Source organism: Lynx rufus, unplaced genomic scaffold, assembly GCF_022079265.1.
Source record: "Lynx rufus isolate CCGP_SWC_20201006 ecotype Redwood Valley unplaced genomic scaffold, mLynRuf1.p SCAF_4, whole genome shotgun sequence".
NCBI lineage: Eukaryota > Metazoa > Chordata > Mammalia > Carnivora > Felidae > Lynx > Lynx rufus.
In genome coordinates this window covers 85,715,861-85,729,152 of record NW_025814856.1, presented here as the reverse complement: position 1 = coordinate 85,729,152, position 13,292 = coordinate 85,715,861, and the positions used below count along the sequence as shown (strand labels likewise).

The following is a 13,292-nucleotide window of genomic DNA, read 5'->3' as shown; positions in this document are numbered from 1 at the left end:
ATAGGCTAAGGACCTAATGGAAATGCATATATGTCAACTAGAATAAAATGATGAATCAAAAAGAAAATGCCATAACTTTCAATTACTCATGGGATTTTTAACAATCTAGAAAACCTTTTTGAATTCAAGACCTTTCTTCCCCATTCGCTGCTCAGCAGTTTCTCCCAAATCTTTATCGTTGATTTCCTCCTTGTAATATTTTGTACCAAATGGCCAGTCATTCCCAACCAAAGATGAATAAAAAATGACAAATGGATTTATTTCATAGAAAAATACATTAATAAAACTAGAAACAGATGATGTAGTTAAGTTGATTTCCTGCCTTGTGGATTAGTCAGTGTCCACATCTAGCATTTATTTGTTTGTTTGAGGTATAATAGACATACAACATTATATTATTGCCAGACCTACAATACAATGATTTGATATTTGTATACATTGTAAATGAGCACTCCAATAAGTTTAGTTTTTCCCTGTTACTGTATAAAGTTACATATTATTCGATATGCAAAAAACATATTATATTGACTGTACTCACCATTTGTACATTATATACTCATGATTATTTCTTTCATGGCTGCAAGTTTATACCTCTTGATCATTTTTTTCAATTTCACCTCCTCCAAACTCCATCCCCTCTGGCAACCACCAGACAATATATTCCATTGTGTATATACTATATCTTCTTTATTTATCCATCAATGGATACTTATTTTCATATCTTATCTATTATGAATTATTATGAATAATTCCACAGTGAACATACAGGTGTATGTATTGTTTCAAATTGGTGTTTTTATTTTCTTTGGACAAATACCTACATGAAATTGCTGTATCATATCAAAGTTCTATTTTTAGTTTTCAAAGAGTCTTCATACTGTTTTCCACTATAGCTTTACATTCCCAAATTTACATTCCCAAAACAGGACACAAGTGTTCCCTTTTCTTCACATTCTCTCCAACACTTGTTATTTCTGATCTTTCTTGTAATAGTCATTTTTTGTTGTTGTTGTTGATATTCAGCTGTATTTTAGTGTAATATATCTTGGCTATTAAACATTTATTTGTTAGTATATATCACATCATTTTATATCAAATCATATATATTGGATATATGGGAGTAGGTTGCCTTTTTATTTTGTTGATTTTTCTTTCGCTGTGCACAAGCTTTTTGGTTTGATATAATCTCATTTGTTTATTTTTGCTTTTGCTACCATTATGTTCAGAGTCAGATCCAAAAACATATCTCCAAGAGCAATGTCAGGGCGCTTACCACCTATGTTTTCTTCGAGTAGTTTTATGGTTTCAGGTATTATGTTCAAGTTTTCATACTATTTTGAGTTAATTTTTAAGTATGGCGTGAGATAGTGATTCAGTTTCATTCTTTTGCATGAAGCTGTCCAGTTTTTCCAGCATAGTTTATTGAAGAGACTGTCCTTTCCCCCTTGTATATTCTTGCCTCCTTTGCTATAAATTAATTGACCGTATGCATGCAGGTCTATTTCTGGGCTATCTATTCTGTTCCATTGATATGTGTGTTTGTTTTTACACTAGTACCATACTGTTTTGATTATGATAGCTTTTCATATAGTTTTAATTTAGGGACCATGATGCCTCCAGCTTTGTTCTTGTTTCTCAAAATTGCTTTGGCTATTAAGGATCTTTTGCAGTTCCACACAAATTTTAGGATCGTTTGCTTTATTTCTGTGAAAAAATGCCAATTGGAATTTTGATAGGGATGCAGTGAATCTGTAGATTGCTTTGGGTACTGTGGACATTTTAACAGTATTAATTCTTCCAATCCATGAGCGTGGAATTGTTTTCCATTTATTTGTGTCTCCTTTATTTTCTTTCATGAATGTCTTCATTTTCAGTGTATAGTTCTTTCACCTCTTTGGTTAAATTTATTCCTAAGTATTTTATCATTTTAATGCAGTTGTAAATGTGATTATTTTCTTAATTGCTCTTTCTGTTAGTTTGTTATTGGTGTATAGAAATACAACAGATTTCTGTATATTGATTTTGTATCCTGCAACTTTACTGAATTTATTGATTATTTTAACAGTTTTTTGGTGGACCCCAAAACTGTTTATCTTTATATAATATCATGTCATCTGGAAATAGTGTTCTTGCCTAATTGATCTGTCTAGGACTTCCAATATTATGTTCAGTATAAGTGGTGAGAGTGGACATTCTTGTCTTATTCCTCCTCTTAGAGGAAACACTTTCAGCTTTTCAACATTAAGTCTGATTTTAGATGTGAGCTTTTCATATATGACCTTTATTAGATTGAGGTACATTTCTTTTATATCCACTTTTTGAAAGTTTAGATCATAAATGGGTGTTGAATTTTGTCATATGCTTTTTCTGTATCCATTGAGATGATCTTATGATATTTATCCTTCATTTTATTAATTTAGTGTTTCACATGGATTGATTTGTGGATGTTTAACCACCCTTAAGTCCCTGACCTTTGCCATTCTTTCTCTTTCTTCTACTAAATTTGGGCTTTCTTTTTCTTTTTCTACTTCCTTGACTTGTAATGTTAGGTTGTTTATTAGTGATATTTTTTGTTTCTTGATGTAGGCATTTACTGATGTGGACTTCCCATTTAAAACTTTTTTTGATGCACCCCATAAGTTTTGGTATGTTTTATTTCCATTTTAATTTGTCTCACGTATTTTTTTTCTTGATTTCTTCATTAACACATTGACTTTTCAGAAGCATGTTGTTTGGTCTGCATATATGTATGAATTTTCCAGTTTTTACTTGTTTTTTTTTTTCTTCTTCCTGAGTAGAATGCTTTCATTTATATGAAATTAAGCTTCTGTGAATTTTCAAAATGTGAAAGTATCAAAGGTTTTACACAACATCAAATGAGAATCAGTAATGCTCACCTTCATATCCAAAAAAAAAAAAAATCAAGTAGAGGTTCAACAATCATTATATAAAATCTGAAATGAGTGGCCCAAATTTTAAATTATCAGTAGATAGCTCTTCAATTTAAGGGTCCCTCAGTATACTTTGGTTTGAAACCACAAAAAAGGACGATTTATTAAAGCATGAAAAATATTTCCAGAAAAGTGTCCAATTTGGAAAATGAAAACCGTAACCCTTGATAAGTAGGAAAAATACAAACCATACACTGAACAGAGGGGAACAAAAAAGGCAACTGACCTTTATAGGAATCAAGACAACACCATGGACTTATATAAAATCTTCCCAAATCAGCAACATACCCTGTATTATCATGTTTAGAGCACTGTAATTAAAGCAAGATAGTTTTTTTATTAGTTGCATAATCTAAAAAAATGAGGAAAATTTGAGCTATACCTCTAAAAGGACCAGAGTTGTCATTGAAATACACTTTTAAATGTAGGCCTCACACCCAGCATGGAGCCCAGTGAGGGACTTGAACTCATGACCCTGAGAGCAAGACTTGAGCTGAGATGGAATCTGACACTTAGCCAACTGAGCCACCCAGGCGCTCCTGAAATAAACATTTCTTGAGAAATTGGGCAAAGTTCTCATTTATGGGAAATACGTGTTTTTTTTCCACAAAGTGAAACTGAGAAAAATTGTATCAAATGAGAAATCTTTTTATCCAAAGTAATCTCTTTAAATAGCTCAATAATGCAATACTTGAGAAATGTAATTTTTCAACTCAGACTTGAAACAAATTATTCAATAAACATAATCGAATCTTAGTGCTTGGCACCAGAGTTTTCAAAAATTGAACAATTGTTTAAACCATCATACTGTTGTTCTTAAATCCCATTTTAAATTTTTTTATGTAGTGCTACTTTTTATTTTCTGAAGATAGTTTGTTCAGTCTACGACAATCTAGACTGAACCCTGCAATGTACAAGCATGTCTCAGTTCACTTCAAACCAAATGGTCAGTCTTTCGTTTTTATCAAAATCATATTATAATATTCATAACAATTAACCAGGATTTATCTGTGAACAAGGAAGGACCCACAGGACATTGTCTGTGGCATTCTGTGGAAGGTCTGTTTGTTCCTTCTTTCTGCTTCCTCTTCTGAAACATTTTCATGAGCTTCTTGTTACTCCACTTTTTTCAAAGGTTGAGAAGATTCTGATAATAATTATTTTGGGGGGGAAGGGTATGGCTTGATCTGTATCTTTTTGGAGGAAAAAGGCAGTGCAGCACAAATATTATACAGAGTCCCAATGATAGTCCTGAAAGCAGAGTTGCTAAAAGCAAAAACTGTACATTATCCCCAAACCCATAATCAAAGGTCTTCAATAAAATAGTTACAGCAAGTCCTGATCCATGATGATAGCTGAAAGAGTGCTGACATACTATTCATCAGAACAGAATCTGGGCCAAACCATGATGAAATGGGTTCAGTACTTTTCCACTCTTTCTCATTTATAGTTTATGAAGTCCTTCTTATTCCTTGAGCCCTGATAGCACCTAAATTCACCATCTTAACAATAGTAGATGGAAGGAAGGGCAGTTGTGATAAACCATCCACTCAGTCCTGGCTGCTCTATGACATCCCCTTTTGCAACATTAACCTCAAGATGTTCTCCCCATTAAGCAAAACTTCTCCATTCTGGTTGTAGATTCTGACAAGAAAGACACCATGGAACATAAAATTCTATCATCCATTCTCCTTCCAGCAACTCTCTCCTGTTCTTGCCATGATGTTGGGCACGTCACTCTACTGCACATGGGTCCAGGGAACCCCACAAAACAACAGCAGGAGCCCTGCTACAGGAACCATGAGACTCCTGGAGGGTGTCATGTCTGGTGTTTGCCACCGCCACCGCCATATCTCCGTTTTTACTCGTAATTGACTTCTAGTTTTATACCACTGTGGTTAGAAAAGATGCTTGATATAATTTCAGTCTTCTTAAATTTATGACGATTTGTTTTGTGGTCTAACATATATTTATTCTGGAGAATGTTCTGTGTGCACTTGAGAAGAATGCGTGTTAGTTGCTTTTGGATGGAATGTTCCATATATATCTGTTAAGTCTATCTGGTCTAACATGTTGTTTAAGGTCAGTGTTTCCTTATTGATTTTTCTTTTCTTTCTTTCTTTTTTTTTCCTTATAGATTTTTCTGTCTGGATGATCTATCTATTAAGGCAAGTGGGGCATTAAAGCCCCTACTATTATTGTAGTGCTGTCTATATCTCCATTTAGGTCTGTTAATATTGGCTTTATATTTTTAGATGTTCTTATATTGGGTACATAATTATTTACAGATATTATATCCACTTCTTGGATTGACCCCTTTATCATTATATAATCCTTTTTTTTGACTCTTATTACTGTCTTTGTCTTGAATTCTATTTTTTCAGATATAGGTATAGCCACCCCAGCTTCCTTTTGGTTTTCATTTGTATGGGGTATCTTTTCCATATCTTCACTTTGAGTTTGTGTGTATCTTTACTTCTGAGGTGAGTCTCTTGTATTTTTTTTTTATTCAATAAAGACTTTGTCTTTTGATTGAAGAAGTAATCCATTAATGTTTAAAATGATTATAGATAGGCATGTACTTATTGCCATTTTGTTCATTATTTTCTGGTTGTTTTATGGTTTTTCCCTGTTCCTTTCTTTTTCTCTTGCTATCTTCCCTTGCAGTTGATAAATTTCTTTAGTGTTCTGTTTAGATTCCATTCTCATTACCTCTTGTGTATCTACTATAGGTTTTTGCTTTGTGGTTATGTGGCTTACATGTGTCTGTTGCCTAGATGTAGACCAATCTATTTTAAGTTGATAGTAAGTTAAGTTTGAACACACTCTAAAATTCCACATTTTCCTGCCCCTTTCCCATGTTTTCTGTTCTTGATGTCACATTTTGCATCCTTTTATTTTGTGTATGCCTTAATTGCTGTAATTATACTTATTTTTACTGCTTTTGTTTCTTAACCTTCATGCTAGCTTTGTAAGTGATTAGTCTACTACCTTTACTATAGATTATCTTTACCAGTGAGATTTTGCTTTCTTATATTTTCTTGTTATTAATTAGTGCCCCTTCTTTTCAGCCTAAAAAAGCTATTTCTTTTAAAAGTCAACATGTTGGGGCGCCTGGGTGGCGCAGTCGGTTAAGCGTCCGACTTCAGCCAGGTCACGATCTCGCGGTCCGGGAGTTCGAGCCCCGCGTCAGGCTCTGGGCTGATGGCTCAGAGCCTGGAGCCTGTTTCCGATTCTGTGTCTCCCTCTCTCTCTGCTCCTCCCCCGTTCATGCTCTGTCTCTCTCTGTCCCAAAAATAAATAAACGTTGAAAAAAAAAAATTTAAAAGTCAACATGTTAAAAATGTTTTTAGGGTTTTTTTTTTTGTTGTTGTTTTGGTAATGTTTATTTATTTATTTAATGTTTATTTATTTTTGAGACAGAGAGAGACAGAGCATGAACAGGGGAGGGTCAGAGAGAGAGGGAGACACAGAATCTGAAACAGGCTCCGGGCTCCGAGCTGTCAGCACAGAGCCCGATGCGGGGCTCGAACCCACGGACCATGAGATCATGACCTGGGCTGAAGTCGGACGCTCAACTGACTGAGCCACCCAGGCGCCCCTTTGTTTATTTATTTTTGAGAGAGAGAGAGATAGAGCGAGAATGAGCAGGGGAGGGGCATAGAGAGAGGGGGACATAGCAGAGGATCCAAAGCAGGCTCTGTGCTGACAACAGAGAGCCTGATGTGGGGCTCAATCTCACTGAGCCGTGAGATCGTGACCTGAACCAAAGCCAGATGCTTAGTTGAGCCACTCAGATGCCCCCAAAATCAACATTTCTTTTAAAGCTGATTTAGTGGTAGTGAATGCCTTTAGCTTTTACTTGTGTGGAACACACTATTTATCCTTCAATTTTGTGGGTTTTTTTTTATTAAAAAAATTTTTTTAATGTTTATTTATTTTTGAGACATAGAGAGACAGAGCATGAACGGGGGAGGGGCAGAGAGAGAGGAAGACACAGAATCCGAAACAGGCTCCAGGCTCTGAGCTGTCAGCATGGAGCCCGATGCGGGGCTTGAACTCACAGACTGTGATATCATGACCTGAGCCGAAGTCGGAGGCTCAACCGACTGAGCCACCCAGGCGCCCCGTATCCTTCAATTTTGAATGTTAACTAACTGCCAGGTATTCTTGGTTGGAAGGTTTTTGCTTTCAATACTTTGTATATATCATGCCACTCCCTTCTGGCCTATAAAGTTTCTTTAAAAAAACGTGCTGATTGTCTTATCGAGGTTATTAGTTTGTAACAAGTTGTTTTCCTCTTGCTAGCCTTAAGATTCTCTCTCTTCTCTCTCACTGTATCTTGATGTGGCCTTTTTATCTTTTGTTGTGGAGGATCCCGTTAGCTAGTTTTCAGGTCTGTTTCAGAGAGAAGTGTTTTATATGTAGCTGTAGATTTGGTGTGTCCATGGAAGGAGGTGAGTTCAGGATCTTCCTATGCTGTCATCTTCAGCTGCCCTCCCCATATCTGGCATTTAGAATGCCTCACACATATTTAGAACAAAGTGAGAATCCTTAATAAGAACCCACTGAACTCTGCTTACTAATTACACACCAACATTCTTCTCTATTCTAGTTGTAAAGGAGCTTGCTGCAAGGCAAAATATTACCCTGGACATCCAGACCACAACTTATGGACATTTATGGTTCAGTTATCAATTTAATTTTTTCATTTGGTCATTTTATACATGACAGATGACGTCATCCAAATGGCTTTTAGGATAATGCTTCATTTTCACTGAAACACTTTGCCTAACTGAATTTGAGATACTTCCCATTTGGGTACAGCAGCTTTTATAAAAATTGCCTCAACCAGGCTCATTACAGCTAAATTTATACCACCTGTTTTAATGTGTATATTGTCATGACCCACAGAGACTGCATTAAGTAATTAAGAGACAGACCACATAATGTCATTTGCTGTAACTGAATCTGTGGTTTCAATCAATAACCACCTGAAAGTGCCTGGGGCTACAGGATTAGGGCATAACCTGCTGAGTCAAGGCCTAGGGGGTCCAAATGAGGGTGCATTAATTTGTGACACCATCCTGCTGTTTTCAGTCTCTTTTCAATTAGTCATAAAAGAGCATAAACCAAGTTGTTAAAACAATCCAAGATAGATTCTTCCTTCCCTTAGAAAAGATCTGATATAGAGCTAAAGGTATAAGAAGACTGCCAGTAAAAATCATGCATTTTAACTGCCTTTCTAAGATGTAGCTTATCTCCTAAAGAAGGGCTGAATCATGTGATTGCTGCAGGCTTCCTTATTCTCTAAAGACCAAAAGAAATAGCCATTTTGAAGTGCTAATGTAACTATAAACACAATTCATTTTATTTGAGTTTTTATAGTTCCACCGGTAAAAGGGCTGTGCAGCTGTTGTTTGCTAAATTGTCATTTGTTGGGTTAAAAGTTCGTCCCACTCATCCAAAGTATGGTCACTGCTCAGGAATCAGATGACCACACCAGAGCTACATATTATATGGATCATATAATTTAATTTGGATCAGTTGCTTTCCAGATGCTAAAATCTGGTGTATTTATTAAAAATTGGCTTAAGCCCTGATTCACTCTGGAATTCAACTGAAACAGACTAATCGAATGGGACTCATCCCAACACATATGTCTCATCCAAGCTGCTAGTGATTTAGGGTTTTGATGGCACGTAGTGACCATTGGGTAGATTTGTACTTATTCTAGGCAGTTCACATGCAATAGTGTTTCCACCCTACAAGAAATCTTGAGGTGGATGTTTCCCAAATGCATTTTCGGACAAAGGTCTTGTACAAAAGAAGAAAAGAACACTTTTACAAAGACCAAAGAATATTTCCTATTTAAGAATTTTGGATGGACATATTCAAGGGCTTTCTCAAACTCTACAGGGTGCTTTTGGAATATGTTTGGAATATAAACACATGTTTGCACATTGCCCAGCTGCCACCTGGCCTAGAGTATGACCTTTCATAGCATTTTTGTATTTTGAAGCAAAAAGGAATCTTGGTGGTCACTGGGGTCAGACTGTCCTTTGCAGAAAAAAAAATTGGACTAAGATAAGCTAAGTAATACACTTGCGTGCATTTGATTTCCATCCCAGCCTCCACATGCTCTCCCAGGGCCTCCTGGTTCTGTGGCAAGGATGCAACTCAGCAGCATGGCACTTACTGGTGACCTTCTCTCCCTCCTGCTTTTATATTCACTTATCTCCCTTTCACTTCTGCCTCTTTTTTTTTTTTTTTTTTTTGGTTTTCCCTACATTTACTCCTGCTCTCCCACTCCTATTTTCCTATCTTTCTTTTTGAAAACATCTCCCAACTCTATCACTAAGTTTTAATTATAGCAATAAGAATAGCCTGCAGAAATAAAACAAATACAAATCCTACTCAATAATTGCTCATATAATTTCTGACTCCTCTCAAGTTTCAAATGAGAGTGTTTATTGTCTATAGCATTTGTCTGAAAACTGTACTATCTTATGATATTTGAAGTCTTATTGTATTATATTTATTTTTACTTTTTTTATGTGTATATGTAGACACAGAGACCTCAGATTACTTTGAATCCCCCAGAGTACCTAGTACAGTTCTGGACTATCTGATTATTTAAAGAGATTGATTTTATGTCTAGAACTTTTAGATCAGTGGCTTTGATTTAGAAAATCCAGTCGATCACATGGCTGCTTCCAAATACTTTAGGGGGAATAAACACTTCCAAAATGCAGATTTACCTATACCTTGAATGGCATAGGCATTTCAACACCCCATTTCATAATAAGGTGAGATAATCCTGGTATTTGATTTAGGCATTTTAAATTTTTAGGGATTTAACTTCCCTATTCAATTGAGAAATTATCTCAACTCTTTCATTAAATCTTTGCTTCTAAGACACACACACACACACACACACACACACACACACACACACTACCTGGAGTGCAAATGTACCAAAGAAATAAGTTCATTTGAATCACTTTAATCATTAAAGTTTGTTAACCTTATCTTCAGTCCTATATATTCAGAATTTGTGTGATAGCTATAACAGAATGAATGTTAGAAATACCATGTTAGAATTACAGAAATGTGTTGCAATCCCCATCATTAATCATAATAGAAGTCTATAAATTAAGGAAGTAAGAATAACCCAGGATAACAAAAAGAGCTTAGGAAACAGCAACAGAAAATATTTGCAGTAAGACACTGATGGGGAAATGTGTCATGTGGAGTGCAAGTGTGACTAACAGAAGGTATAGTGGCCAGGAAGAGACTGAGGATGGTAAAGTGACATAGAAGCTAGCAGGAAGGGTGTGAGGACTACACTGGCAGGAAACGTAATCGTTCCTGCGGATGGAATGACTGGAACACAGCACTAGAGCAGACTGACCCATGTTAGCCAATCATCATTGCTGACTCACGTGGGTCACAGAAATATGAAAGGTCAATGAGGGGCATATTGGATGATATAGATTGTACTGTGGGAGTACTGACAGTTTAAAGAGAAATGGGCAGGATAAATTACTGAGATAATTTGTTTTGCTCTCATGGTGTCACTTCTCTTTTTACCTGGTCCTCGTATTTCAAAGGAAGTAACCAGGCCATGGTATTCTCTTGCCCTTGAGGAGATTTGTGTAGCTTGAATGAAAATCAAAATTGCCTTGGAAAAATTGGCTCTTTAAGATTCACTACATATTATGGGGTGCCTGGGTGTCTCAGTTGATTAAAGCATCTGACTCTTGATTTTGACTCAGGTCATGATCTCACGGTTTGTGGGATGGAGCCCCACATTGGGCTCTGCACTGGCAGCATGGAGCCTGCTTGGGATACTCTCTTCTCTCTTTTCTCTCTTTGCCCTTCTCCCTGTCCGTTCTCTCTCTCTCAATAAACAAACATTAAAAAATGATTCACTACATATTCTTCATATTGTGTTAAATAACTTTATATAAATTAACTTCATTGCCTGAGGAATTGCATTTAAAAGTATGTTTAAAGTTTATATTTCTATTAATTTCCCAATTTTATTGAGATACAATTGATAAACAGCACTGTATAAGCTTAAGGTTATAGTATAATAATTGAACTTACAAATATCATTGACACAATTACTACATTATGTAGTTATGTCATATAACCATTATCTTATATAGATATTTAAAAAGGAAAAGAAAAACTTTTTTTTTCCTTATGGTGAGAATTTGGGATTCATAACAACACTTCTCATAACAACATTTATATACACCATACATACAGCAGTGTTACCTGTAGTCATCATGCTGTACCTTATGTTGCTAGTACCTACGTATTTTATAACTGGAAGTCTGTACCCTGGACCACCATCCTCCATAGGAATATGTTAATATGTTTATTAACTTTTGCATATTACATCATGGTGTATGTCCCAGAAAATTTTTGAAAAATAAACATATTGGGTTTTTATTTTCTAATTGTTGATATTACAGATTCCACATGCTTACATATACTATTGCTTTTCCATATACATGTTCTGTCCAAGCTGGTCTGCTCACTGATATGTTCTGCATATTTCTTTCTGTAATATTTTCCATTTCATTGGTGGCATGCCTTCTCCAGCCTCTTTTCAATGGTTGTAAGTCCAATCCATTGTCTATAGCCTGTTTTCCTTTTCAACCCTTGCCCTGAATTTTCCTTTCATTTATTTTTTGTGTATTCATTACTTCTCTGGGCCTACTTTGCTCTGTTACTAAGATAGAAATATTAATATCAAACCCAGATAGTATTTGTGAATATTAGGTGAAGTCAGTGTAGGGAAACATTGAATAAGTGATTAAGCACTACAAAAATATAAACAATACCATTCATGTTTTGTTATATTTTGTTTTTCAATACATTGTTATGTTCTAATTATTTATGTTATTATTTGTTGTGTGGGTGTCACTGTTATCAATTTGTGTACCTCCTGTGTGTATACATATTGCCTTTTCACTAGATTACTAGGACTTAAAGAAGGATTCACTGTTTATCTGTGGATCTTCCACCAGCACATAGATGGCATCTTGTACATGAGAGATCCTCAATGATGTTAATGGGATAATAAATTCTATTACATCATTGATTCTAATATTTGGATTTTGAATTTAAACTGTCCTATAAAGAATTTTAAAATTAAAACAGCGGAGTATAAATGATGGTCCAGAACTTATATGTAGTTTATTAGGAGAAATGCTCAACCAAAGGGCACATCCTTTTGCACCGGTATGCTCCATTCCACCACCAACTCCTATAAATACATATCTTGAAGGAGTTTGTTGAATCTACTATAAAACACACTTCAGATCACAACTTCTCTAAGAGAACTACAGACCTCTCAGACACAGCTAATCACATTCTCTGACTTATTTCTGTGACATCTGTTTCATCTATAGATTTTGTTTTACCTTCAATTATGTTTTAAATGCAATTACTTCATTTACATGGCTTTTCTCCTGTTATATGGTAACACTTAAAGAGTAGTGATAGTGATTTTCATTCTTCTCTTCCCAGTCTCTACCACGGTGCTTGGCACATGCTGTGTCTATAATGTTCATGAAATTAGAATTAATTAAAATTAATTTGAGGAAATTAATCATTTATATTGCTTGATAATTGCAAAAATGAAAAGACTTGAGATGAAAATTTGATCTGGGGAAAATATATATGCATTTATACCATTATGTAAGTTTCATCATCATAAAATTTTGATAAACTTAATGATAACAACAATATGCAAAGATGATATATTACCATCAAGCATAGAGTTGAAAAGAAAAAGGATTTCATGGTATCTACCAAATATAGTTCAGCCAATATCCATTTGTGATGCCATTAGTTACTACCTACTGGCTAGTGTTCAACCATAATCAGCAAATTAACACATTGTTTTCCTGATGATACTTCTATTTTCTGCCTAATGGTGTATTAAATTGGCTCACATTGGGTGTCCTGATTAGAATCAATTGACACATCTTAACATTGTTTATTGAGCATGGCAAATGTTTGCCTAAACTCTTTTGCTTTTGTGTCTTAAAACAAACAAATAAAAAGTGTGCTAAGGAGTCCTAATAAGAAAATTAAAGTCTTCTGTTGAGAATAGGTGTTCTGTGTTCTAGTCCAAACCAGTGAACACTTTTTAAAATTTAAATTAACTTGAGTGTATTCCAGCATTAGATTCTGTGATCATAACCCTCTTCTTGAAACACTCTTTAGCTGGCTTCCTGGAGATTATTCCTTTAACACTAGGATATCCTTGTCCTTACCTGGCCACAGTTCAGTCTCTATTGCAAGTTCTGCCTATCCCTT

The 13,292-nt window shown here is 35.3% G+C and overlaps 1 pseudogene; it reads right to left on the bottom strand.

Annotated features, from left to right (window-relative positions):
* Window positions 1-3,921: 3,921 nt before the first annotated feature.
* LOC124523409 (thioredoxin-related transmembrane protein 1-like) lies at window positions 3,922-4,774 on the bottom strand (annotated as a pseudogene).
* Window positions 4,775-13,292: the final 8,518 nt, after the last annotated feature.